General features: G+C 40.6%; 1 protein-coding gene across 1 annotated transcript in view; it reads right to left on the bottom strand.

Moving 5' to 3' along the window:
- cntn5 (contactin 5) overlaps positions 1–25,547 on the bottom strand; it is a 278,248-nt gene that overhangs the window by 214,995 nt on the left and 37,706 nt on the right. The window lies entirely within an intron of this gene.

Below are 25,547 nucleotides of genomic sequence, written 5' to 3' on the forward strand. Positions count from 1 at the left end.
TGTCAAAGACCTCCAAAATGTAATTTTGAGATAGTATCTCAAAATACTTTATTTTTATAAGTTCAGATGTCAGAAAGAATGAGCATGTTATGCACTTCAGTGGGTAATACACAGAGAGAGAAATCCATGAATAAATAATAACTGAGCTGCATAAATAAGGGTGGTCACCAGGGGTGGTTTGGGAGTGGATTGTTTTGGCAAATTTGAGCCGTTTATAATTTCATATGGAACTACATAATGTTTCCCACTGGGCACAAACAACTGCCTACTTCAGCAGAGGTTTCTGTCTATTAAAGTCATCTACCCTGCAGGTGGGCCCCCAGACTCTTCTTTTCTTCGATCTGCTGCACCCGATTTGAAAGTCAGATATACACCGCTCCTAGTACCTCAGATGGGACTTTGTAAGGCTCCAGGACAGAGGGCTCTCAGGTGATGGAGTTGCTGCTGACAAACAATGACTGCATGGACAGGCACTCAGGCAGTATATATATAGCTGGCCACTGATTGAGGTGTGAGTGAGAGCAGGTGAGATTACTGATTGAGAGGGAGTGACAGCACGTGAGGTGGGTGCATGGGTCAAACCCATGGAATAGGCCAGGGCAACTTCCTTTTCCCTCTCAATAAAAGCTCTCGTAGCCTGTAGCTTTTATTGAGAGGGAAAAGGAAGTTGCCGCCGCCTGTTGTTCCTGTCTGTCGACTACAAAACAATACTACAACATGACGTAACGATATCATCCGCTCCCGTCCGGATCATATACCGAAATGAAATGGTGCCCAGGCTAGGGGGAGGGCTGTTGCTCACTAGGTTGACTCTTTTCTACACTATTATACTAAAAAAGATAAAGATCAAGGGAAAATAGACATTTTTACAGTACAACACTGTTTCAAGTTTACACATACAAATACATTACACAATAATCAACACAAACACTTTATTTAGAACACACCCAAATCAAATCATATTACGGCGTACATGTTCAATCAAGTATTCCATCAAAGCAAACGGCATAAACAATATTAGTTTGCCTCTTCTACAAAAATAAAATGGTTCTCTTGCATCATACCGTACTTGTATTATTTTCCACCACAGAGTAACCTCGCATCAGACTATCCAGCATAGCTATCCACCTCAGTGGACACTCAAGATGGGCAGTGTCGGTAGGCCAATCAGAGGCAGGTGGGGCATTACTATGTCGGACGCAAAATAGATATACGCGTACCCCACACACATTTTAATGTTTTACAAATGTTAAATATGCATAGATGATTCATTATACTGCAAATATACATTTCCGAATTAATTCATAGTTTAAAAACACAGGCTAATACAGGCCTACAATTAGTGTGGAGCTGGATTTGTTTTGATGCCGTTCTGGGAGAGACAGAGGTTCGCTTCAGCGAGCATATTTGTGCCAAAATGAATGGGAGGACGTCGTTCTCAGCACTGTTCATGCAGATCACAATCGCCGCCTTCAGCTTTGCTAATGATGAGTGAAAGGAATAGATAAAACACACACATGTAGGTCTGTTGTTGTATATTAGTTGATAATTATGGACTAGAAAAATCCATTAGCCTAATTTGTTAGAGCACTGAGGAACTGTTCGTGTTGCTGGACTTGTCACTCACTCACTTTCACATTAGTGTCCTCCCACCATGGAGGTGGCAACACGTTACATTAATTCAATGTGATCACTGAATTAGTGCGTCTTCTGTGTGGGTGACAACATCTTTTATCATCATGTGTGTAAAGTTTCAAGTAAGTCTGCTAATAGGAATTCTCGACTTGTCCGTTAGTGCTTTGATTGATAGCCTAATGATATGTTTCATTGAGGTGCCGAGGAACTGTTCTGGGACCACCCTTCCGAAGCTCGGAATTACGTCAAAGTTGTAGATGTATCACATCCCTTTCCGATGTCGGAAGGGGTATGTATTGCGATTAATCCACCCAAAACATACTTTTTGTAAGTGAGGATCATATCGTTTTGAGAAATGAGCTTGTGAAAAAGACTGACTGAAAAAGAAGAATCTGAGATATTACCGTTTAAAAAGCTGCATCCCCATAGACAGCAAAATTTCCATTTCCGTTTTTTTCCCCAACGGAACTGTTTTCCAGTTGTTGCAAAAAGGTTAAATCTACGTATGACGTGAGTGTTCCTGACTGAAGCAGTTAACGTCAAACGTCACAGTCACAGTCCATCAGTAATAGTGCTGCCCATGCTTGCATTCGGTCACCTCTCCTGTAAGATTGTAGACAGACTGTCACACGGGTCTGATCTCCTGTAATAGAGCAGAAGTCTCCTCACTAGTTGAGTGGTGTGTTCATAACAATTCAATCCTAAACATCTTCAAAACCAATGAGATGGTTGTGGAGTTCCACAAAAGCAAAGATTCCACGCACTACGTCCAACCAGGGAAACTCCCCCCTGTCAGGTGTAAAGGAGCAACTTGGACACTCAGGCATGAAGGAATGAGTTCAAGTCCGTTGCCCTCCCCTTGTCCCCCATATATGGGGACTAGGTTGGTGGAGGGTGTGTAGAGCCCAGGATCACATTAGATGATTGACACAGGGGTGAAAAATGGGTTACAAAATCGTGGGATAAAAAATATATAAAAAAAAAAAAAGCAAAGATAAGGCCTGGGCCGTGGCTCAGTGGTCCAGGCACCGGACCGGTAGTCCAAGTCTGGCAGTGTGCCGCGGGTTCGACTCCCGATCCCGACGGCCTTCACTGCATGTCATCCCCCCATCTCTCTCCCCCATTTCCTGTCAGCCTACTGTCTGTCCCTCTATAAAAAAATAAATAAAATAAAGGCAAAAGCCACAAAAACAAAACATTCAAAAAAGCAAAGATAAGCTTCAGCTCTTAGTCATCAATGATCGAGCTGCTTTGAAAGTAGAAAGCTTCAACTTCGTGGCGATGTGGAGTGTCAAGGTAAGCCATATAGTGGAGATAAGCTCGACAACTATTGTTCTGTCTGCAACAACTCAAGAGCGGTGTGATAGTGTTCTCTTATTCTGTCACAGTGTATCAGAGATGACAGCCAAGAAGTAGACAAGAAGGCAAGGCAGTGTGAATTGTAATGAGTAGTGACCCATTAAAACCCTCTAACACCCGCATTCATTTCTACTTGCAAAAAATAGATTTCAACCTTACTACTCCTTTGTACTAATAGGTCTAAGACTAAAAAATATGTTAAAAAAATAATAATAATAAAGTTTGATGAAAAATGTATAATAATTATATAATACTATAATAAATTAATAATTTACATTTTGGGGATATCTTTCACAATAATGAATAAAACATGTTCTAGACATTCTAATGATCACAAAAAAACATTTTTACAATTATTTTACCTACTTTTATTAGGGTAAAGGTCAAAAGTCTTAGGTTAAAAAATGTTCAAAATTGCACAGAGTCCAGACATTTTTTATTTGTGTGAATTTCAGCCTCTGTGGGGGGTATTTATATATGCAAATATCATGACCAATGGCATTGAAATGGCATTGCAATGAACATCACTGATGACGTTTAGGTGAAAAAAGAACAGAAAGCAATAATAATAATTTAGTAATAAAATAAAAATAAAAAGCAACGCTGCAGGGTCTTAGAGGGTTAAAGCGGTTCATGACTCCAAAATGGGTCATGACCCGCTGCTCTAAACATAATGTAGGCTACATACTGTTAAATGTCTTCTCTGATGAGGGTCTGAAGGTTTGACCGAAAGCTTTATATGTGTGCACAGAATCAGTTTAGATTCACACTGATGTTTCCGGGAAACCTGAGCAAAGATTTGGCCGGGCGGAGCACATCAGGTCATCCTGTAGTATTATATACTCTTCTCCCGGGGTTAAATTCATATTTCAATGCATGCATGGATGGTTGGATAATGGATATGATGGAATTTCCGATTGTGAAAGAGAGGATCTCATTTGTATTCATGTGTTGGTATATGAGAGGTCTCACGAGCCTTTTGAATGTGGCAATATGCATTTTTATCACTCCAGCATAGTTACCTCTGAATGACCTCCAGTATTATCACAGCGTTGTGAAATCTGATATCCTAGAGATTAGAGACGTCCATGGATAAAAACCTCACTTGCCTCGATGAGGAGAAAAAGATACGATGGGGGACTTTTCAAGACACTTGATTTGAAGGGAAGAACAGCAGGAAACTGATTGAATAAGCCTTTCTGCTGTCTTCACACATTTACAACAACAAAAAGCAATGAAAATAACGGTGACAACTGGCTGCATTTACACCAGCCAGTGCTGCTTCTTTCATCTAAATTGTCTGGAATCTACCCAGAGAGAGAGAGAGAGAGAGAGAGAGAGAGAGAGAGAGAGAGAGAGAGAGAGAGAGAGAGAGAGAGACGGAGAGAGATTGAAACAGAGAGAGAGAGAGCCCCTGGGGTCTCGAGTTACAGAAAATGAAGTTACGTGAATATCTGATTAGTTCTTAGGACACAGAAATGTCAAAAGAAATATGAAAGCGCGGTGACACTGATAAAAAGTGAAATTGTGTCATATTCATGAAGACTAATTATAATGGGAAAATGGTGAATTGGACGGAGTTGAAAATTGCATTTCAAATTGTCACAACTTCACAATGATTTACATTCTGATGCAACAGTTAGTGGGAGATACAAAATGTAATCAAGCTGAGCAATGTCACATGTTATATACTATAGTACATGGTCAGAGTACTTGATCTAAATGCGTCCAAGTGACATTGCAGCACAACCTTGGTCACACACACACCCACCCACACCCCCACACACACACACACACACACACACGCGCACGCGCACGCGCGCGTACGCGTGCGTGTGTGTAATGATGATGTTCGAGTATTAGAAATCTATATGTTTTGCTTATAAATGTATTGACAAACTAGACGTAAAATGATGATCACTTGATCATAATATTGATATTATGTTTACTTACAAACATTCCAACTTTGTATGAAAGGACATGATCACTAGAACTGTCTATTTGACAGAATGGGGGCTAACCAATGTCCTGTATGGACATGGACAGGACATAATGCATTTCTAGGGAGAGTACAACAAAAAAGAAAACACATAACTTGACATATTAGACAAATTACCAGGATCTAAAATTGATCACTTCAGTCATTCACTCTAAATATAAACCTATATAATCTGCACCTATCATCACTCAGCAGCCAATATCATCAGTGACCTAGACCTACACATTATGGTCACCGGAAAACCAGGATGACATCAGTGTCATATTGTTATCTAATAATAATATACAGTAATTAATGTAAAGTGCTGGCTGGCGGCTGGCACATAATCTCTTTGGTGAGCCATCAGCAGAAGGAGCTCTGCTGTTCAATATCAATGACGGTATAACACTAGTCTGTTACCTCCAGATGGCCGTGTGCATGTAATAACAGAGCTGTTGTTTCATGACCAGACCAGCTAGACCAGCATCCTTATGTGTAATGTCTGCCAATCCCCTTTATTGTCTCCGACAGGCTGGCTGGCCGAAGGCCAGAGTCTGTCTATGTGTGCGTCTGTCTGTGAAGAGCTAATATCCGGCATCATTGGACCGATTGGTGTGAAACTTTGCACGCACACTCACAGTGGGCTAAGGAATAACCTCTGCCCCAAATGTTGGCTAACCATAGCTGCGCCTCATGGTTGCACACTAACATGCTACTTCACGTTTCGGCCTTTACCTCTTGAACCGTAGGTCGTACAATCAAAACAAGTTTCTCCTGGATTCCTTGGAGAAACTCCCCACATAAGCCACAGCCATTTCCGCCTGACACATTTCTAGTTTCTATTCATCTATATATTTTAAAATAAATGATCATCCCCGTTCTGAATTTGTGTGCTGGAGAATTAAATGTCTCGGCTGAATTGAATGTCCTTTTAAAGGACAAAGGCAGACACACATCACAGGATTAAGATGCTGGCTAGAAATGAGTCCAGTCTTGCAGAAACACACTTTTGTTAAAAAATAAATATTTAAATGTTTGATGTGTCAACAGTATTTACATGCATAATACTGATGTTTGATGTGTCAACAGTATTTACATGCATAATACTGCAAAATGAAGAATGGTATGGTTGTATTCAATTGACTATACAGGATACAATTAGGTTTGTAGGCACAGAGACCAGTTAGGAATCACATAAATGGTGAATGAGATCACTGCTTCGCTATGTTTTTCAGTGTGGAGGCGACGGCTTTGGCTGTAGTGTTGTAAGCAATATTTTTTACGATGGATGCTGAGCTTTATTATGATAAACCCACTTCCCTGATGCACCAATACAACATCAGTCATATCCCATAAGTTCTGAATATAGCTATAAAATCACAAGCATATAGTGGAAAAAGGATAGATAGACACACACACACACACACCGACTTGCGTGCGCTGCATTTAGGGGTGTCCCATGCAGTGTGCAGGACACACAAAAAGGTCGACAACGCCTGTACTGCCTAAGGAAATTGGCTAAGTTCAATGTCGACAAGACTCTGATGAAACTGTTTTACAGTGCCTACATCAAGTCCGTCATTTCTTTCTCCATTATCTGTTGGTATGGTAATCTCTGCATCAGAGATGTATCCGATCTGATGCTGCTCACCCACTATACGGAGATTACATCCTTCTCCCATCCGGCCTTCGCTTGCGAGCCCCCTGTGCCACAAAAAACAGGCACAAACATTCCTTTGTCCCGGTCTCTATTCACACACTGAATGCTGCTGTGGGTAGGTCGAGGATGTAACCTTATGATGAGCACTTTTACTTTTTACTGTATTATCTTGTGCCTATGTCTATGCACACACACTTTTATGACCTATCGCATAGCACTTTAAACGCCTGCACTTTAATGGTTGTGTGCACCTTTTTACTCTGGTATCCGCTATGTGAACTGTTTGTTGTTTGTACTGTTTCATTCATTGTTTAATGTACCGTCTATGCTGCAACCCAATTTGCCCTTCGGGGACACTAAATAAACTTGAACCTTGTTTGTCAAACATCTCACAGGTTTTGGGTTAGGCTCTGGCTGAATCTGTTTCGGGCTGTGCCGGGTCGGGTTCAAATTATTAGGCCTGATTAAAGCTCTAGAGCTCTAGTGTGCTGTTTCGTTGTTCCCTGTCATTGTTTTTTCTCCATGGATAAGAGAATAGTTTGAATTGAGAATAAGTGTGTGTTGTCCGTGCTGGATACCTTTACTTTCACTTTCAAGACGGAGCGACAGAAGTATAGAGCAAGGATAGATAGAGGTAAGAGCGGTGATTGCAGGGCCAGTAGTGTAAGAGTAGTGATTAGCCAGTAGTGTAAGAGTAGTGATTGGCCAGTAGTGTAAGAGTAGTGATTGGCCAGTAGTGTAAGAGCCACCGAGCTGGGTTGAAAGCGCAGAGGGGAAGCTGGTGACGTAACAGGGCCAGAAAGCACAGGCGTGAATGGCAGTTTCGCATGCGTCACGGACTATGACTTCGTCTCTGAACTGCCGCACATTCTGTGCCGCACATTCTGTGCGCTCCATGGGCAATAGTGGACAATAGTGTGGGCGGGCAATACTCGGAAATGTATAGATGGCACATCATGTTCTCAGATCGGGGTTCGAGGCCAACCCTAACCCAAATACATCACTTTGGCGGTACGTGCTCCACATGAAAATGTTAGCTTGTTGTAATGTAGCTCCTAACTGGGGTTGAATGCCCCCCAGAGCCATGTGCCCGTCATACTCATGTTTCATTAATATTCCAGTCATCCTCCAAAAAAAGCCAATCTACACGTTTTACTGTTCCTGTCATTTCTGATCTCTTGAATAATGTAATAAAACAATAACAATGAGCTGTCACACTCAAAGCCTCTGACAAAGTTTTCTAAAATGTGTTCCATGACAACTTCATCAAACGGTTCCACAACGAGGTTCATAATTTATGATTTTTCTGTATTTTATTTTGATATAAAAATTGTACAGATCTTGGCTATTCATACTGTAGTTCAGTGCTGATATAAGGATAGACAATACACACACACACATATAAAAAAAAGTGTACTCTTCACCAACGTGTCTAGTGTATCAAAATAACTATCAATAATAGCTACTGTGTGTGTGTGTGTGTGTGTGTGTGTGTGTGTGTGTGTGTGTGTGTGTGTGTGTGTGTGTGTGTGTGTGTGTGTGTGTGTGTGTGTGTGTGTGTGTGCGCTCACACAACGATTGGCCTGAAGTGAAATCATCCTCTGAATTGACCAGGGACCAGGACATGAGTCCAGTTCCCTGGTGTATATCCAATAAAGTGGGCCTCATGTCAGCACAAAGTTCAAGCCACTTGCTCAACACCAATGAGCCTATATCAGTCATGACAGCTGTGGCATGAGTCCCCTCTGTTCCAATTGGATTTCGCTTTGATTTTCACTCTTGTTCGAACAAGACCTAGCCATGTTGTCTTGTTGTCTTGCTTGGCTAGCATAGGCATAGTTGTCAGTTTGGTAGTGGTGTCAAAAATAATCGATTCAGCAATGCATCGTGTTTCGGACGTGCAGCAATGCAATGCAATGCAGCAATGCGACATAATCGACAATCGATAATCAAAGCCTAAATATAATTATATATAATTAGAATACTGTAACACGCCTGAGGGCGAGAAGGGAGTATCTTGAGTGTACAGGGTTTGATGAGGTCATCAACATATGGAATGTCAGAACAGGTCAGCTCCATATATGGAGATCTAAGGGTGGCAGCGGAGGCAGTGTCTTGAGTGTACAGGGTTTGATGAGGGCCCAGGTAGGGCCGGGCCTTAATTTTTCCGGTCTGTTGAGAACTCTATTTTTCGCTGGCTGCCGGGCGCGGCTGCACTAATAACTTTGGGGCAGGCCCGTCGAGAGTTTAAATGGTCAGGTATCAGTCAAAAGGGAGACATCGAAGAGGATCTAGATGGGGAGGATCAACATATGGAATGTCAGAACAGGTTCTGACACATATCATCCATATACTAATATTGACCATATACTAATATTGATGACATCAGGGATCTCTATATATGGGCTTAATTGCGACAGCAGGTCGCATTTACTATGACATCAGGGATCTCCATCCCTGATGATGTCACGTGATGCCTGATGTCACGAGACCTGGGCACCATATATGTTGGCTTTCCCCATGTATGGGGATTTTGAGTGATACACTGACTGACTGACGGCAAATGCACGATTCCATAGTTTACTGCGACCTTTGGTCACAATAATGTTACTGGTACGTACATATACTATCATTTAAAATAAAATATGTTCAGTATATGTTCTGACTGCTTGTATTGACGGATGAAAAATCTTCTGACTGAATCGTTACCTGGTGAATCGTAATCAAATTGAATTGTGAGGGCAGTGCCAATGCACACCTCTACAGTTTAGCATAACGTCAGCTAATGTAGCCTACATAAGTAAGTACATTTTAATACAGTGTTTTACAGGTAAAATAAATAAATACGTAAATAAATAATAACATATCAATATATAGAATGTCATTAAAAGGTCATCACAAGTAGGGAGTAAGGGCAGGGCATGACACAAATGCATCACAAACAGGCACATACAAACTAAGTCAACACTGGTTTGAACACTTGGGTCTTTAACAGTTTTGGTGAGTTTATATCAACAGAGGGCACAACTCTTATGTCCAGGTGTCCCTGGTGCGAGGGACACATGGAGAACCAGCAGGCCCTGGGCTGTTCGCTTTACCTTGTAATCAGTTAGCCAGGGGTTCTCAAAATGGGGTCCAGGGGGATCCCCAGTAAAACCAGTTTAACTACTTCAAACATTAGACTTACTGTACATTGGCTAATTTACATGGACAACTCTGATAATCGTGCAATGAACTAAGCAAAACAGCTGACCAACAAGTATTTTCTTTTAGCCTGTGGGGATGGGGAACACCAAAGTGTCGTTTTCAGACACGGTATCACATGATCAATTCAATTAATTTTTTTAAATGCACCTTGTGGGCGGCTTTTTAATTTATTATTACTTTATTTAATTTCAGCTTTTGTGTCAGTGAAATGTATTCTGTTATGTGATTCCTTATCAGTATGCGTGCGTGCGTGCGTGCGTGCGTGCGTGCGTGCGTGCGTGTGCGACCCGTGCATGCATGATAGCTAAATATGCACAGAAAATATATGGGGACGGTAAACGTTTTCTCCATCCTCTCATTAACATATGTATAGGCTCCATTTGCACATTCCTTCTCATAGTCACATTACATTTTCATGAGAGATCTGGACTGCAACAGCCTTTAGTATTGCCATTTTCATATCCAGGAGACAAAGGGAGTTCAAGTTGGGTTGGGAGTGTTCTGTTCACTGGTGTTATTGCCGGTCGGAAAATGTCTACATAATTCTGTGTGAGTTTTGGGGAGGGGAGCCCCCCTCTCCCCTCCCCAACACTCACAAAACTAAACTAACTAAAAGTTATATTTGTAGTCTTCTCTTTCCAAGAATATTACTTCAGGGTTGAGGTGGTCTTGGGACGCGTTTGTTAATTCTCTTTTAATGCAAGTTTAGTATATTTAAGTGCATACATTCATCATTAAACTTACTTTCATCTATAAATGCAGTCAAGTGAGGCGTGGTTCGTGAATCCATGGCCGCTGGTGTTTATCGGAGCAATTATGGTAAATAAGTTGCAAGAGTCTAACATGGCCGGCCATGCAGTTCCATCCCTTGATTAATCCCCAACTTTGGCGGTTCATGAAAACACATTTTCCGATGGTTTGCAGACAAATGTAATAGTTTTCAGGACACCTACAGTATGTGTTTTCAGAGAGTCAATGAGTCAATGAACTGACGTTCTCTCTGTCAGTGGATATCAAACTATTTCCCATCTGAAAATATTTCATCATAAATACAGTACAGTAGGGAAAAGTACATACAAATACAGTACAGTATAAGACGTCTTGGAAATGAAGCCAATGTGTCTGATGGCTCTAGAAGAGCCTGTAGCTTTGAAACCAGGCAGCAAGGAAGTTCCACTGGATATGAAGCCAATAAGGCAAGGATTCCAAACTAATTGGGATCCACATAGGAACGCTGTCGCTCCTACTGTAGGTGGATCTCACCCTTCATGGGACCAGCCCGTGAATCAGTCACTCATTTATGACATTTCTAAGGCGTATGACACCAAATTTGGGCAAGGTTTCGGCTAAAAAAGAGGCCCATTCTGTGGCTTGCTGGCTGTGAGACACAAGAAATTCAGATCAGTCCAGAGGTTTGTTGAGAATGCAAGCATGATCATGCAATGGCCAAACACCTGTATCTTAGGGTGGTAAATGTCAGGGAAAAAAGAAACGGCACCATCACCTGCAAGCGATCACATACCAGAGAATGAACCGTTTCTGGCAGGCTTAGAATGAATGATTTAACATGAGTGAGTAGGCAAGCAGCCTTGGGTTCAAGAGCCTAGCTATTCCATGGGGTGAGGTGTTTTATTTTTATTTATCTTTTAAGATGTATAAAACATTTTAAAATCTGCAGGCCAAAACCGGTCAAGGGTTCTCATAAATAATATTTATCTGAGCCAGTCTTCTTCAACTTCGGTGTATTTGAACCATACAGTACAGTATATTTGTATATAAACAAGTTCAGGTGCTCAGAATGTTTGCTGTGATGTTTATCGCTGTTCAAATACAATCCTTCTATCAGCAGAACGTAGGGCTCAGTATATACAGTCAGTGTAAACACAAGTTTGCCTTCCTTCAAATCAAATGAGACGAAAAGCTAAGCCGAAAAGCTAAGCCGAAAAGTACTCAAAGTACTCAACCTGCACGGTACTTGAGTCAAACCATTATATACTTGTATACTCTGGTCAAATATTACTCAAATACGAGTGAAAGTGACTGTCAAATTTAAAGTCAAGTTAAAGTACTATATGCACAATAAAATACAAAAAATAAGTACAACAAATATAGATAATCATTCATGACAATAGCAGATCTACAACTCTATTAGAACTATATTTGAAATAAGGCTGACGTGATTAATTCATGAATAATGTACTTTTTTCCCCTTCTTAGAAATGTAGTGCAGTTAAAAGTAAACATTTGACCACTGTCTCCATCATAAGAGTTGCAAAGAAGAAGAGGGAAAAAAGCAATAGATATCTATGTGATTTGTGTAGAGCTAGAAGAACGTAAGATAAATGAAATTTCACGGTTGGTTACGCGACTGTTGGCGATTAAATGCCTCATCATCGCTGGGATGTGAAGCTATAATGTGCATGTACAGTATAGGAGGAAGAAACTGTGGGTGTGTGTACACTGTAGCTTGGAAAAAACACGAGAAATGATTAAAGATGACAGTCCACTACTTCAGTTACGCTAATCCTTTCAAGTGCTGCAGCAAAAGTCTGACTGCCAGTAAGCAGTTCAGTGGTAACACCAGGCTGTCGGGCAGCCTGGTGTCGGACCTAGTATCTCCATATTTCACCTATTTAGGCATTTTCACGGATTCCTACTTCGTCGTACGAGAGTGTCGCACAGAATTTGTGAAAATAGCCAATCTAGAAGCTCACAACAAGGCACAAGATAACAACACGTCATGAGCTCGTGAGTCGGCTAATTCTGCTACTTTTTCAGTAGCAGTTTTGGACATGGTTTCCAGTCGACAGGGATGATTACGCATCGTTGTGTTTGTGTGAAGCAGCAAGGCTTCGCTACGGCGTTGTCTGCACGTCACTTGTCATCCTGACTTATCCGGAACACCAGAGCTATGTCCTCGCTAATTATCTCCATTACACATCCACCTGTCATACATCATCCCAGGAGGACGTTCACAGATTCTTTTTTCTCCTTACAACTTTATGCATTATGCATGATATCGTCACCGTCGGGGAGAAACCTTGTATCTCCATATTTCAACCGTATGCTATTTTGTACATCAACGGCCAACTCTGTCTCACTACAGCGTGTCACAAAAAGGGACAAGGGTAGCAAAAATAGCCGATCTACAAGCTTGCAGCGCTTCGAATCGCAAGCTTGTATTTTTTGTTACTTTTGAAGATGTTTGTTATGTGGAAATTAAAGTGGCTAAATGTATCTGTGGGTTTTATCAATAGGCCTACTGAAGCGATGAAAAGCATTAACAAGAGCCACTGGAACACTTTGGTGAAAAGTAACGCTTTTGGATAGTGTTTCCACTTGACAGCGACTTCAACAGCACACAAGCACGTCCCGACTTATCCTCAACACATTAACTGTGTATGCTTCATTAAACACAACACTGAACACTCCCAATGTATACGTCTTTGTAACCCTGACAATTTACAACATAGCCTACGGTGCTGCTTATTTCTTTTTGGAAAATTCTTACATTTATTACCTTTTGTGGCCTTCTTTTTTTAAGATGGAGTGCCGTGAGTTTTGTACTTTTTATGTTGCGTCTATGGAGTTAACATTACTCTAATAGACCCCCATGTGCGGTTATAATATTAAAATATGTCTTCCCTGTGTATTTTTGGTTTCTTCCTGAAAGCTGAAAGCCTTTAGTCAAAAGGCCCAATCGAAATACACCACTTTAGTGACATAACCCTAACCCCTCCCCTAACCCCATTAACAAACAACAGCTGTGGGCGAGGCTTAAGTTCAGGTGGGTGGTGCCAAAGTGAGAAATGTACTGGTGGGTGTGAACACTTTCTGTAAACCTATATTATAGTCATAGTACCTGATGATTATGTTTTAGGAGGGTAAAAAGTCACGGCACTTCAGCTTGTAGATCGGCTATTGTCAAATTGCCCATGCATACAAGTGGTTAAACTTATGTCTTTACAAACACACATATGCATTCACGGAGGGATGTTTGAAAATATATCCAGCAAAGACAGTTGGCGTGGAAATAACAAAAGCAGCTGACCTAGAATAGAGCCTTGGGAGAGCCCGGTCAACAAGTCAGCAGCCAACCTTTAATGTCAATAGAGCCATTTTGGACCCAAAAAGTTTATACAAAATCTGTCTGGAGCCGCAAATATATTTGAGCCTTATAATGAAGTCAACACAGGCTATTAAGTGTAGCCTATCAGAATTACTAAATAGTATAAAAATACATGTTAATGATGAGTACTCATTAAACATGACAACTTCTTGCAGCAGATCAAACATACCGGCAGTATTGGCAGTGAAAGCAAACTACTCTGTCCATGAACTATTAACCAATTTTGGGTGGGAACCCCTTTTGGTGTTCTAAACAATTTACAATTTACAATTTAGGCATTTAGCAGACGCTCTTAATCCAGAGCGACTTACATTAAGCAAGAACAATAAAAAGCATGGGAATACATCACATAAACATTATGTTATAATTTAGCTATTGAAAAATAGCAGATCTACAAGCTCACACCGGCGCGCTATGAACTTGTAGGTCTGCTATTTTAGAAAAACTGTGCCTCAAATCTTTCCGAAAATTGTCATTAATTAATTAGAAGACTTCCCCCCCCCCCCCCCGACGTCAGGCCTGAATGGGTTAAATTATCTTTTTCTTCAGTTATCTTTATTTATTTATTTTTGCATTTGGAATCACAGTGGTTTGTTTATAAAAGCCATCTCTCTGGCTCCTCGACAAAAATGTGTTGCAGGCTAGGACACAAATATTAATTGACGGAAATGTTTTTACAATATAAGAATGACTCATGTTTGGCCTTCTACAGAAACGAAAAATGTTGTGAAGAAGAACTGTTCTCTCCCAGCATCTCTCAACAACTATCATTGAAAACCCAAGGAAAAAGCAATAGCATTCATTAGCTACCTGCAATCTGCTGGAGCGAGTCAAAACTTTAATTCAACATGCACAACTGATTTATCTCTCTCTTGTGATGAAATAAGTGTCAATCAATCATTTAATCAAGTGAATGATTAATTGCAGGCCAGAAAGTAATCTGATCCGGTTAATATTCCTCTCCATCCTCTGGTTCTGATTAAAATAGAGTCATATGTCTGCTAACGTGGAATAAATGGTAAATGGTGCATTTATCGGACAAAATTGACACGGGTCCACTCGTGTTCAGAGTTTCAGAGACTCCTGAAGTTTGTTCCATTTGTGTGGAGCATAATAAATGAAAGCAGTCTTTCATTGGTACGTGGTCTGGTATATCTAATGTGTGTTTGTGAATGTGTTGAATGTTCAGTAAACTTTGGATGGGTACAAAGGAAGCTTATCACACAAAGCTGTATAAATAAATAAAATACAATGTTGCATGCTCTCTACAAACTGCGAGAGATGGCCAACCCAATATGAAATAATGATGGGTGTAAAAATCATTTATATTTTATAAATCTGCACTCACACTCACAGGTAGTATACCCCCCCCCCCCCCCCCCAGAGAGGACGTATAGGGCCTTAGTCCTACTCCCAGCCCAAATCACACCTTGGAAAGCATGAGTGTCTATTTCCAACAAAGTGTTTTTTGACTGGGGGGGGGTCATATTTTGACAGCAGGAATTGCCTGGCATAATTTGACCCCCCAGTATCAGGATGTATTAGGATGTTGATATTCATTAATCAGCCAACACTCCCCACTCACAGGTAGTACCCTTAAATGCTAGGCATCTAGCCAAATGCCTAGACATTAAAACAAATGTGACCAGCTCAATTTGTTCACCGTTTCGAGTGTAAATACCAGTAGAAGGATTTGTGTTTGTAAAGTAGTAAATACCATGCATTTTGTTTTGTTGGAGTTCAACTTCAAAACAAGCTTAAGCTTATTAGAGCCAAGTACATTATTTTGAGTATTACATAGAGATGTAATTATTTGTATTATTAGTGTGAATTTAATTTGAGATCATATGAAGGGAATAATAAAGTGTGATTAATTACGTTGCTCTGAAACATTTTATTGTTCAATTTAAACATTTTATACGAAGGGGGACAGTCATTTGCATGGTGATCAAACTAATATAGTGCACTCTATAAAGTGAGGCAGAGGATCTTAACTATGGCTCTGGGATGCCACACCTCTGGGTCCAATTCTGGATGTTTAATCAGACTCGTTTAGACCCGGGTGTAATTAAACACCTGCTAGATTAGAATACTCTCACAGATAACACTCTAAGACTTTAAAACAGTCTGTCTGAAAGCATAATTAATGCCACCTTATGACATCTCAATGACCATGAATCGCACTACTAACTAAGGGCATACACACTATATATGCACGCACGCACACACACACACACACACACACGCACGCACGCACGCACGCACGCACGCACGCACGCACGCACGCACGCACGAACGGATAAGGTTTGACTTTAATAATTAAATGGACCGGACAAATGTACGGTAGGTGGACGGAAGCAAATTAACTGCTCTCTCCCAGAATCTCTCTCGACAATTATCATTCAATTGCTATATGCAATCTGCTGGAGAAACTCAGTGGACATCAGTGGAACGTTGTTACTTTAATTTAACATGCACAATGATTGATCTCTCTCTTATGATGAAATAAGTGTCTATCAATCATTTGCGCAAGTGAATGATTAATTGCAAGCCAGAAATAAGGACCTCTGGTTAATATTCCTCTCCATCCTCTGGTTGTGATTAAAATATTGTCATATGCCTGCTGACTTACTGTATAGGTTTCAATCACCGCTCTTATTTCCCCTGTGTTATAAACTGCATTCATATTGCTCCCCTGGTGGCTCTTGATGTGGCCTTCCCATTTATCTATCCACTTATGATGCTTAAGGCAAGAATGCTGAATCTACAGTAAACAAAGACAGCTTTGTACAAATGAACTTGAAATGTCTTGGCATGGAGAAAGTAACTTAAAGTTAAGAGATACCGGAGTGGCTTACTCAGAATAGCTCCAAAACCAGCATCTTCATCAGGTCTATTAAAGAAACACTCAATGTATCAGTTATAAATATAGTAACTTCAAAGTAACCTTCTCCTCCTATAATAATAATAATAATAATAATAAAACTGTATTTATATAGCACTTTTTTAAACAAAGTTACAAAGTGCTTTGAACAGTCAGACATCAATAACAGAATACATCACAGGTGCAAAAGAAAAAAAACAGTAGAAAATGCAAAATAACAAACACAGATAAAAATCAGGGAGATGCAAAGGCTATTCTATAAAAATGGGTCTTTAGGAGGGTTTTAAAATGTGTTAGAGACTTGGTTAGTCTCAGTTCCTCTGGTAGGCTATTCCAGAGCCTTGGGGCCTTAACCACAAAAGCCCGATCCCCTTTAGTGACCAATTTAGCCTTATGGGTCACCTTCAGTAGACCCTGACCCGATGATCTTAAGGTACGTGGCGGCACATAAAATTCAACCATGTTGCATAAGTAGCTAGGTGCTAGACCATTAACAGTTTGACTGCGGAAAACGATTTATCAGACTTTTAATCAACCCCCCTTCACTGCCGAGATTGTTGTATTACCTTTAGAGCATACGCTGAATTATTTGGGCTTTTAATCCGCGAAAATCGAGTGAAAAAAGCTTCCACCGTTTGTTATGAACGGCTGGATCACCCGCCATCTTGGTACACCCGGAAGACGCAGCACAGGACCCTCCTCCATGAGGCGTTGAACCCCATTCGTTTACATTGGCCTCAATTTCCCAGAAGCCCTAGCAGCCCACAGCATGTGACGATTTCCGGTTTCATCTCAAAACAGATGCATCTTCTCTCTTTCTCCGCGGCGATGACGGATTTTCTTTTTTTTGTTTACATTACGGCGGATTAAACACATAAAACAAAAGGCGCGTATGTCCGATATGGCAGCGACAATAACCTGGAGTAATCCATTCAAAGCACGGAAACTGTTAAGAGCTTTAACGTTAATAATAAAATCTTAAAAATAATACTATAATGATGCTTGTTTTTCCAGTACATTCATTGTGCTGGCTATTTCTTCATTCTTACAAGTACTGTAGACCATGCATAACACATTTCAGGGCTTTTCGATGTTTTTCAAACCAAAGATCCCTATAGTTGAGAGAGAGAGAGAGAGAGAGAGAGAGAGAGAGAGAGAGAGAGAGAGAGAGAGAGAGATGAAGCAGGGAGCCCTACTCATAATGTATTATGTAACAACATGTATTAAATTAACCTTAATCATATATTTCATATATAGATAGGCCTACATGCAATATTTGTTTTTAATGCTTTCTCATGATTTGCTGGTACGTAGAATGAGAGTCAAACGGTGAATCAAAGGTTAGCGAAGAGCGGCATCTAGTGTAAACACTGAAAACACACAACATGCTGTATGTCAAAATACGTCCTTGGCAGTCGGGTCTTTCAATTTGCATGCATCAATATACGTCCTTGGCAGATAATGAGTTTTTAATGTAGGAAATTAAAAAACAAAAATCAAAAACAATAAGAACTAGAACTGCACTCTGTCGAGTGCATACTTGCTTCTTGCACACTAGTAGGCCATAAATGGCCAACTAGTGCGCAAGCAGAGCGCGCAAGTACTTTCGACCGCTACAAACTGTCAAACAATTACATATACATATACTATGTATATGTAATTTGTAAGTTGATTAGCGGTATACTGTGTTTACTTTGCGCCATACGCACCATCCCAGCCGTTCCGCCACTTTTGATGCATAATTATGCACCGTCCCAGCAAATTGTGTCTGATACAGCAGTGGTGCCAGATTACATACATGTATACACAGGAGCATTACCTTTAATCCTCCCAACACTAAAACATATCGTCATTACGTCACCATCGAAAACCAATTACACTCTGGCATTGGGTCCTTTAATCCACATATTTCTTAAGTCATCATTGAGAGCTAGTTATACATACTGTATACTATATATATATGTATATGTAATTTGTAAGTTGATTAGCGGTATACTGTGGTTACTTTGCGCCGTACGCACCGCCCCAGCCAACCCGCCACTTTTGATGCGTATGCACCGTCCCAGCAAACTGTGCCTGATACGGCAGTGGTGCCAGATTACATACATGTATACACAGGAGCATTACCTTTAATCCTCCCAGCACTAAAACATATCGTCATTACGTCACCATCGAAAACCAATTACACTCTGACATTGGGTCCTTTAATCCACATATTTCTTACGTCATCATTGAGAGCTAGTTATACATATACACACCATGTAATCTGGTCCCAGCAAATCAGGCACAATTTGCTGGGACGGTGCATACGCATCAAAAGTGGCGGGTTGGCTGGGACGGTGCGTACGAGCCGGGCAAAACTATTACTTGCGCGCTCTGCTTGCGCAAGTAATTGGTCTGCGACCCGCATACACAGGTCCCGACCCACTGTTTGGGAGACAGTGGGATACATTTTGGTGAAGGGTCAGAGCTGACAGCCTGCTGGCTGAACCTCCACTCCTCTGTCAAGACACGTGTCCATCCATCTTGTTGTCAGACACCATTGATCTTTGCTAAACTAGTATTGAACACAAGGGCGACGAGAAGATGAAATGCTCCCTGGGGTGTCTGTAGGTCATTGTTTGTTTGTTTGGAGTTACAGGACACTTCAGTATGAAATATATCATTGCACAGAAGTTTGGGTACAAGATAAAGGACCAAAAATAAAGATGTCAGATGGAGGTGGTAAAGTATTGCTAGACAGGAGAAAGGCTCAGAGAGTAACATTGGTATAGGAACTACAGCATGCATTTTAAAACTCAAACGTTTTTCTAATGGTTTGATCCAAAATCACTACTCTGATATAACCATAGTCATTTCTGTCTGGCTTCTAAAGCAGTTTTAGCTGCAGTACAACAATGTCCTGATGTGGTGGGTGCGGTGTGTATGCATTTTTTTTTCTCCGCCACACCCTCATCCTAACTACTCTCCTACTCATAAGAATTTGTTTTGGTCACTGTTACATAATCAGGGGTTGTGTTTATATATATATGGTATATGATAACGTGGTTATGTATATATATATGTGTACACACATATATATATACATAACCACGTTATCATATACTATATACATAAACATATATATTATTGTGTTTATGTATATATATATATATATAGAATATGATAACGTGGTTATGTGTATATATATATTATATAGGGTACAGCTATTATGAATAGGTTAAAGTATACAGAGTGCTGATCGACACTTTCAGCCACAGGTCTGGTCTGCTGTGTTGCGTGGAGGCGGAGAAGCATCAACCTCCTTTCTGTCTGCTCACCCCCTCGTCACCAGGAGCCAACCCACGCTAAGAGGGCCAGCCTGGGAAGAGTACTTAGCAGCAGCTGTGACATGCAATCATTGGCATTGTCTCTCAGTCACCCCAAACTGAGGAGCACTCTGTCCGTCGGAGCTAGTTAATGCTCAAAGTCTCAAAACTGTTTATAAGCATAGGCCAGGGGCTATACCTGTGTGGAGTCCCCTGAGCCGATATCTGTGATTCTGTGCTAAAGTTACAACTGATTATAATTATATATATATATATATATATATATATATATATATATATATATATATATAGAGAGAGAGAGAGAGAGAGAGAGATAATATATATATGGCGTATGGGAGCGTACTTTTTGTAAACCTTTGTTAGGCAGTAGTTAGTGTAGACAGTTTAGGTAGTTTGAATTTGTGTAACATTTCATTTCATTTATTGGTTAGAGTTAGGTAAGAGGGTCAGGTGATACTTTAGAATAGCGATAGTTTTGATGGTTTATTTGAGTTGCCCCATATAGCCTGTCTTTTGTCTTGTATTGAAGTTGTAATCTTTATTGTTTATTATTATATACTTTATCATCCTAACGTTTAATAAATAACAATTCTCGTGCCAGCCGTGTTGCATCCTCTTCTTAAAGGTATATTCAGTGATTTCACTTAATTCAAATATCACTTATTTTTTTGTTTTGTTGTGATAATCCTGCCTACTATAGAGTGTGCTGGCCATATAAGGAGTTCCTCCCTGTCCCCAGTTAACCCCTGGGGGTCAAAAAACCTTAGGTTTCGTTTTTGACTCTCTATTCTGATTGGACGAAAGGCTGGGTCCCACAGCCAAAAACGAAACCTAAGGTTTTTTGAGTGAAATCACTGAATATACCTTTAATAAACCCTAGACATACTAAGGGAATGTAACAGTCACATTACTAATGTATAAAGCAGTGTATCCGGTAGGAGACTCAAAGAGTCTCCTTTGTGCGAGCTCCAAATGTGGCATTTGGCATGCCACTCTACAAAAAGTGGTATATGCCACTTTTCGTAGAGTGGCATGCCAAATGCCACTTTTGGAGCTCGCCCCTCATGCGTCTCCTACCGGATACACTGCTGGTCATCAAAATAATGAATGAATAAAACAAATGTGCATTCATTCATTCAAGGCTCCATGGTGGGTAATTGATAGAAAATAAGTAATTTTTGAGTGAACTATTCCTTTAATGTGTTCAACAAGTGCAATGCCTGTTTGGCGCATGGCCGCCGTTTCAGAAGACATGCCTGCTATGAAGAACTGCTCATCCGATCAAACTTCACAATTGACAGGGTGCTTCCTTGGGCCCTCCGCAATACACCTGCCAAGTGTGAAGTCGATCGGATGAACGGTTCTGGAGATGGATGTGAGGAACAGCCCGTCAGTCAGAGATTCCTGGAGTGGAATCAATGTATAAACAGATTCACCCTCTTTCTTTATTTTAAGATATATTTTTTTGGCCTTTTCTGCGTTTATTGATAGGTTTAAAGTAGTCCGACAGGAAATGGGGAGAGAGATGGGGGGGAAAGACACACATCAAAGGCCGTCGGGATCAGGAGTCAAACCTGCGGCACGCCATCAGGCTGGTTCAGCAGCCTAGGTGCCCAGACGGTTGAGCTAACCGTCCAGGCCAGATTCACCCTCTTTGTGGCTGACGGATGGAAACGTTGAATGTCCAAAACCGTAATTTTGAAAATGGAAAAATAACCTTTGTTCCAATGGATCCACTTAATGTATTATCATTTAGTCACAAGCTCTCGTTAACACTTTCCATTGGTTCAATATAAAACCCACGTCAGACTTTACCACTTTCACTTTAATTATATTTCAAAACATTTAGCTACTATGCTGTGACACTCTTATACCAAGAGCATTAATTTACCAAAAAAAATACAACAAGTTGAAATATGGAGATACGAGATTTCTAACATCAATAGAACTGCTCTAATGTGCAGAGAAGCCCTGAAGTCCAGAGGCCGAATATCTCCCCTGCACAAGGAGATATATTCCCCAGCCTGGCATGCAGGAGACCTGGCTTCAAATCCCGGTGGTCACATAGATATCGTGACCTGAATCAGGTTTCTGGGGATGTTGCCTATTAAAAGCAGGGTATGTTTGTTTTGAGATAATGATAATTTAACCTACACTAGGATAAATATTAGGTTGATTTTTTTTATCTGCATTTTAAGCCCCATCGGCAACAGCGTGTGAGGTCCCCTTGAGATGCTTTGCATCACCAGATTTTGTTCTATTTACTCCACATGCTTTTGATGTCTAGAGCTTAATTTAGACTCCATTGCACAACGGTGTGGCTGGCCGAAAAAAAAAAATGCAACACATTGTTATCTTGTAGATCTATTATTTAGCTTGTAGATCTGTTTTTTTATTTTATTATTCTTTATTTTATTTTATTTTTGGGGGTGGGGGGGCATTATGGAGTATAAATTAGGCTTAACCCGCCGCTTAACAGGATTAAGATATTGTGTCAAAGTGTGCCCTAAGAATGTTCATACAGGCCTAACAATGTAAAAGAAGAAAAGAAAAGTGATCAGTGATCAATCAATCAAAGCACAGAGGAGATTGCTATTGCCTGAGAGTCTGGGCTGTTTTTGTGGCATTGTAATAATTCATCTCAGATAATTAACAGGAATGTATTAAAAGCATAAGATGAGAAGGGAAAATGCATTAACCTTAAGACATTTTGGTCTGCATTTAGAAACGTATAATAACATAGGCCTACTGCATAATATGGGTCTCTTTTGTATAGTATAGTACAGCTCAAATACAGTTTTTTGAGTGGTGCAACCACTCCTACAACCAGCAATGTCCCTGCGTATGCATGCGTGTGTATCTGAGCACGAGTAGGGGAGAGCCGCCACGATTGTAACGCTTCACGGTTGTAACATGGACGTTATCTCTTGATTGGTCAACGCCACCATGACGCCATCGCGTCAGTATGTGTACAGCAACGTACTCTACGTGCCCAGGAAGTTTGAAGTGTTTACCTTTATCCTACGGGGAGTTATTGGCGAAAAACTGACTTTTTTCAAAAGGCGTATAATTTTACACCTGGAGTATATGTGTGCTACAATTTTTTTCTTTGATGTTGGTGAATAAAAATCCACATGGATGTCTTCATGCTTATGTTCTTCATTAGTTTGCATCGTGTTTAGACGGAATTCACGTTCATTCTGGTCTGTAAGCAACGGCAAAGAACAACTTGCAAAAGTGGGCCATTTGTAACATGTTACAAATGGTCCGCTTTCCATTAAATACCATTATATGTAATATTTACATATTTGACATATTGGCCAATATTATATGTTCTAAAATTGTATTGTATTGTGTAGTGTATTCTAAAATTATTGTAGGGTTGTATAACATTGTACAACTCAATCAATCAAACGTTTGTTTAATCAATGTATTTCCCCACTGAACTGACCAAAAAAAAAAAAAAAGCCCAAACTGGTACACCCGATACTATTTAATATTTCCCTTATTTTTGATACATTTTCTTATCACATCCATGGTATGAAAACAATGCTAAGGAGTTGCTTTAATGAAATATAATTGCTTTAAGCTGAAAACGATATGTTTAATGGTGTTTTTTAGCGTTGTTACATTTATCATGCATGCCGTTACAATTAATCCGATATGCGCAGCAAATGTAACACTGAAACAGCGTCCACGTTCGGTTTAATAACTCCCGATCTGTTTCATCAAAAAAATAACTTGAAGTGGTTTATGGTAGCAGACATGTGTAGGTCCGTTGCCTGAAAATATTACATGTGTAGATAAACGGATCTCTGAGTAAAAAAATGAAACGTGCAAAATGTTACATCCTTGGCGGCTCTCCCCTATATATGACTTATTAGTACCAGTAGGGGGCGCCAAAAACAGGGATAGTGCTGTGCCTGATGTCTGCTAAGAGAGAGAGAGAGAGAGAGAGAGAGAGATGGGGGGGGGGGGGGGGGGGGGGGGGGGGGGGGGGATTGCACCACTCAGTTCACACGGGTGTGATTTTTTATGTTGTGAGTTAATTTCCACTTAATTATTGAAACTGTGGATGCATCTGTGCTTGCATTACTGTGCACTGTGTGCCATGCCTGCATGCAATTTCCCAAAAACAGTTTGTCTGGTCTGTGCAAAACATCTCCAGAACCACATCAAATGTGTGAAACCCATTAGTTTAAAATTTAAAAGAATTCAGTCATACTCATTTGATGTGGTTCTAACATCTGGAGATGTTTTGCCCGACATCAAAACATTCATGTTGATGTCACAGAAAATTAAGGGATGTCATTCTATCTACAGTATTTTGCTTTCTTAAACTGTTGGGGCTTTGCCAATTGAAAAGAGAGCTAAACTGCCTCACAGTGTGGAAATGGAATGTGTTCAGCGTGACCAAACGAGCAGAGATCTCCGCCTACCGATACATCTGGGGACTTCTAAATCCTACCGATACATCTGGGGACTTCTAAATCTACCGATACATCTGGGGACTTCTAAATCCTACCGATACATCTGGGGACTTCTAAATCCTACCGATACATCTGGGGACTTCTAAATCTACCGATACATCTGGGGACTTCTAAATCCTACCGATACATCTGGGGACTTCTAAATCCTACCGATACATCTGGGGACTTCTAAATCCTACCGATACATCTGGGGACTTCTAAATCCTACCGATACATCTGGGGACTTCTAAATCCTACCGATACATCTGGGGACTTCTAAATCCTACCGATACATCTGGGGACTTCTAAATCCACCTACCGATACATCTGGGGACTTCTAAATCCTACCGATACATCTGGGGACTTCTAAATCCTACCGATACATCTGGGGACTTCTAATTCTACCGATACATCTGGGGACTTCTAAATCCTACCGATACATCTGGGGACTTCTAAATCTACCGATACATCTGGGGACTTCTAAATCCTACCGATACATCTGGGGACTTCTAAATCCTACCGATACATCTGGGGACTTCTAAATCCGCCTACCGATACATCTGGGGACTTCTAAATCCTACCGATACATCTGGGGACTTCTAAATCTACCGATACATCTGGGGACTTCTAAATCCTACCGATACATCTGGGGACTTCTAAATCCTACCGATACATCTGGGGACTTCTAAATCCTACCGATACATCTGGGGACTTCTAAATCCTACCGATACATCTGGGGACTTCTAAATCCGCCTACCGATACATCTGGGGACTTCTAAATCCGCCTACCGATACATCTGGGGACTTCTAAATCCTACCGATACATCTGGGGACTTCTAAATCCAACCGATACATCTGGGGACTTCTAAATCCAACCGATACATCTGGGGACTTCTA

The sequence above is a fragment of the Protomyctophum parallelum genome (assembly GCF_964188405.1).
Source record: "Protomyctophum parallelum genome assembly, chromosome: 9".
In the NCBI taxonomy this organism is placed as follows: Eukaryota; Metazoa; Chordata; class Actinopteri; order Myctophiformes; family Myctophidae; genus Protomyctophum; species Protomyctophum parallelum.